The sequence below is a fragment of the Anneissia japonica genome, unplaced genomic scaffold (genome assembly GCF_011630105.1).
Source record: "Anneissia japonica isolate Jap-2015-1 unplaced genomic scaffold, ASM1163010v1 scaffold737_len1565949_cov176, whole genome shotgun sequence".
Taxonomy (NCBI): Eukaryota; Metazoa; Echinodermata; class Crinoidea; order Comatulida; family Comatulidae; genus Anneissia; species Anneissia japonica.
This window is the reverse complement of record NW_022741618.1, coordinates 636479-641484: the sequence shown is the minus strand read 5'-3', so window position 1 is coordinate 641484 and position 5006 is coordinate 636479. Positions and strand designations below refer to the sequence as shown.

At 32.5% G+C, this 5006-nt stretch overlaps 1 long non-coding RNA gene across 1 annotated transcript; it reads left to right on the top strand.

The window, feature by feature from the left end:
- Window positions 1-3356: 3356 nt before the first annotated feature.
- On the top strand, window positions 3357-4468 carry LOC117118796. The gene is made up of 2 exons (XR_004447097.1): window positions 3357-3472; window positions 4035-4468. It is a non-coding gene; the product is annotated as an uncharacterized LOC117118796 (long non-coding RNA).
- The last annotated feature ends 538 nt before the right edge of the window (window positions 4469-5006 follow it).

The following is a 5006-nucleotide window of genomic DNA, read 5'->3' as shown; positions in this document are numbered from 1 at the left end:
GTCAGGGTCCCGGCATAAAAAAATCCATGTGTTTTTTAGGAGGGTTTTTTTTTAATACCACAATATTAGAAATTGACAATCAAAAAAACGATGGATAGGCAAATTATCATTTTTGGTCCCGGACGATTTCGTTGAATACACGCCCTGAGGCGTTTATTGCTGAGAATGGTTTTTGAGGAGGAGTTTATGGAGGTGTTCGAGGCAGGCATTTATTTTTTTGTGTAAAATGTACTCAAACGCCCCTTAATTCAACTGTAAATATGGAACACAGTAAGCGTTGCAATACAACACTTACTGTTAAAATGTGTTATTAAAAGCTTATTGAAGTTACAAAAATGTAATTCTACTGGAGTAAAACATTAATAGAAAGTGTTGGCAATAATGTTTATATTAGATCTGTTTACAGTCAAGGGGGGGTTTATTCGAGGAAAAATATACGCCACAGAGTGTCTTCGAAAGAGGCGTTTATTCCAAATGAGGCTCTAGACGAGGCGTTTATTCAAGGGGGCGTTTATTCCAAGCGAAGCGTTTACACGGGTACAAATACGGGAATGTAAATATGGCTCCTCCCTGATTCACCCGTCATGTTTTCAAAAGCACAGTATGCTGTACTTTTGTACGATAGTGACGGCAAATTATTATACACATTGGGTTTCCGCAAACTGGGTTGTTATTCCTAATGACATAATAAATGTCGAAATATTGAATCCCGATATGATGGTGTGCATTTCGATACTTGGAGTATGTATTATACCATAGAGAAAAAATACTACCGGTATCTTATCTGAGATTAATCAGTGGACCTTTCGGGTTGTCATGATTTCGGTTAACTGGATTCGGCAAACTGGGTTTCGACAAAGAGGCCATTAATTCGGCAATCATGGGTTTCGGCAATCATGGGTTTGGCAATCGTGGGTTTCGGCAAACCGTTTCGGCCCCAGTGCTAGATCAATTTGAGGGTAGACGCTAATAAGGGGTGAGAGCTAAACTAATAATTTGTATGTTTTAGCCTGGTAGGCAGTACTGTCTTTGGCAGCAAGTTTTCTTCAGATACCTGGTTGGTTATGCACCTGTTTCATATTATATTCAAATTACGGTTGAAGCAAGCGTGTATGTGAACTACCGGAACTGTGTCGTAGACACGTCGTCGCAAAAACATCTTTTAAAATATTGAATTTTGGAATGGTGTTTATTCTAAGTAAGAAAATGTACATATTGTAGGTAAGCAGATAGTGTGCTATACTGTAGTTGTACAAGCCTGTATGCCTTCATGGTGTGAGATTTAATTGCGGTGTCCATTGTTATGTTGTTATTCAGGTCTACATTTTCAGACTGGAGACTGTGCTCTAAATTGTTTTGAGTCCTTTTGATACAATGGCATTAAATCAGAATATCTGAGTGAAAATGTTAACAACAGTTAAAAAAAAAAAAAAACAGAGCTAAAGATTTGTTGTGTAATGACATACCGTATAGCCGTAGGCACATGTTTATGAAACCTACATTCAACAATGTAAATCTAAGTACTCTTTAAAAGTAGGCAAAGTGAAATCATTTTAATTAATTTAATAAAGTGTAATATTATTTAAGTGACTTCAAAGCGATCCGTAAAATGCATTTTAAATTATATACAGTAGACATGTTAGGACAATCGCTAAATATATAATTTCATGGTCATAATGCCGTTAATGGTCTCAAAATTATTGTCTGTATATGCATTCTATAATTTTTGATTTAAATAGGCCGATAACAATCGCATAAAAATACACATTCATAAAAATAGAACGCTGCATAAAGTGGTCCTAATGCCATTGATGTTTTCAAAATCTTGGTGTATTTATACAGTTTAATATATTTCCTGCATTGTATTCGTTTTTCGATATATTCATCAGCATTGTTGTTGTGTCAAAATATTCTATACTGAGTATATATATATATATAGGTCTGTATATACATATATATATATATAGGTCTATATATATATATATATATACATATATATATACATATATAAACCGAGACCCAGCCATTATTTTTCACAGCATTGTTTTTTTTCAGTATTTTGCCTTTTAATCTATATATATATATATATATATATATATATAAACAAGTCTTTAATGGAGTGGGTACGGTAGCCTAATTGTACTCCTACTGTAGAGCTAAAACACACTTTGACATTTAAAAAGAAAGTCAAATATTACCACCGAGCACTGAGAGACTGAAAATGAATACGGGATAGGAAGAAGAGCAACGACATGAATTATGCATTATATGTGAATTTCAAATCAAACAGCGTCCAAGTGGAAAAATAATTAAAGGAAAATACTAAGAAGTTTTGAAGATATCTAATTAATAAGAGTATATTACTGTAATAATTGGTAAGTAAAATGTAAAGTTTCCAGGAACGTAGGCCTATATCCAGTAGGTGGGGTGTTGCGAAGGGTGTGTATGCACCTAACTAAATTTGATAAGGTCCACATGTCTAAGACAGTCGAGAATGTACTTAGTATAAATTTATGATTTTCTGTGATTTATATAATCTTAAAAGTTTACATTTATACCAGCAATCTACTCAGTCTGTCGTGATTCGGAAAAACGCAATTTATCAATTTTTGAGGTTAAATTAATTAAATGTGAATTAAATTAATGGCGCTTTGTAAATTATTATTATTATTATTATTATTATTATTATTATTATTATTAATCATCCTGATTCTACGATAAGATGTTTGCAATATACTTCATGTTACCTTATATAATGCCATGATATATCTATTTCAGGTATATTCGATCTTCTCTATGGTGATAAATGGCAAACACAGCGCCAATTTGCAGTCCGTACCCTCCGTGATTTCGGTTTTGGAAAATGGCTGTCTCTTATACACATCTAGATGTGTATAAGAGACAGATATATGCATACATATATGAAGAAGACGTGTCCACGTGTGTTTCGAAACATATGTAGAATAAAATATAACGTAACCGTAAAGAAACTCAAATACGTAAGATGTTGACTTTAGAAACACTAAAATCTATTTGGCGAATATTTCGGCTACTCTTGTAGTCTTTTTCAACGCTTGTCATAAAATATTTATAATAAACTGAGAGATGACTGTTTAATTATATTACATATTTGGCAGGTAATAGATTACAGTTTATTGTTATTCAGTGCTTATGTTAATGTTTTTAGCAAAAAAAATAGTTTGTGTGCATATGAGGTAGCTGCCATTGATTACACTTGTTATTTTTTTGTTGTGTTACAATAGTATGACGACACATGTTTTTAGCAAAAAAAAAATAGTTTGTGTGCATATGAGGTAGCTACCATTGATTACACTTGTTATTTTTTTGTTGTGTTACAGTAGTATGACGACACTCCACTCCAAAGTGACCATGAATACCAAGTTCACCAGGACGGAATCTAAACCTTGTTACATGCTGGAGCTGTGGAGCTGACCAGAGTCTATTGAACCAGGTAAATAATTTTCCTATGTAGTTAAAGTTAAATTAGTGTAGTAATATAATAACAATCTCAGATAGGAACGTAAGATGTAATGATCATACCAAATGGGGACGGTTCACCTAAAACTCCAGATGCCGTGAAGGGGAAAAGCAGGTTGGACCCCAACTTTGTTATTATAGAACGATACAGGGGTCCGATAGAGTATTGGTTAACATGTTAAGATTTAATATTCTCTTTTAAGCTTTATTACAAAAACAATGTGTATTCAGTACATTTTCGACTGTCTTAAGATTTGGACCTTTCCCGATTTGGGGTGGAATGTTGGGGAGCGTACTTACCCACTCATATTAAAATAACGCTTTATTAACATGTACACTTTACATAATGTATTAAATCAATCAAACAATCAATTTTATTTTCTGAATTTGTATTCCTATACCTATGAATGTCATAGTTTCCAAAAAGTGTTTTTAATTTAATGAGATTTATACTTAATTAGGCCTAACTTAACACAGATGCCAAACTGAAAATAGTTTGAATGTATTTCTCACTAGTTCAATCTCATTTATTTCAGTGTCTCAGGTCAAATCTACCGATCCATCAATAAGTGCGAAGTCGATGTACAATTATTGTCAGCGGAACACAATGTGTATCAGATTGCCAGAACACAAGATGCTATCAATAGCCGGATTTATGTGGTCTTAATTCTACCATGAAGGTATTATACCTCCATGATTCTACAAATAATCGCGCACTTTTATTAGGATTTATATCACTGGATAGCCGGAATTGAATCAAATTTGCCAATATGTTTCTTAACGAACAAGTAATTCTCGAACGATATATGATACTTAAATATAATTAGGCCTAAGCATTATATATTATATAATATTATATTATATTATATAAAAGTAGAATCTTTTATATTCTATTTATATTACGTTATAGTTCTGATGTAACATTTTCGAGTATGTGAGAAATAAAAGTAAACTTTAGTGTAATTTATAATACATCATTGTGTGATTCCTTTGTCGTAATTGCATTAATAATATTATATATTTCATGATTAGTAATCAGTATATAATCGAATTAAAATATGTTATAATCACTTCGATTCGAATATAGCACTATTACAGGCTACTATATACAATCTTATAAACACTATTTCCAAATATATTCACATGATACCAACAAATTACGAAACTTTTCAGAGCAAGTTGCTGTCGGATTTTACAAAACAGGAAATGACGTCGGTTGCTAAGCTACAGCTCATGCATATTCAGTAACACCTGTGCTCATTAGACTAACAATAAAAACTTTTGGCTCAGTTTTGACAAAATCGACCAAAAAGATTTTATTGTTAGTCTAATTAGAACAGGTGTCACTGAATATTCATGATTATGCATAAGCTTGTTGCTTAGCAACCATGTCATTTCCGGTTTTATGTTTTTGTTGAGGCGGCCTCGAAAGAATTGCTAGTTTAATAGATAAAGTAGCACATATTGATGAAGCAATTCTTCACTTTTGGTTTAAGCTTATAATGATA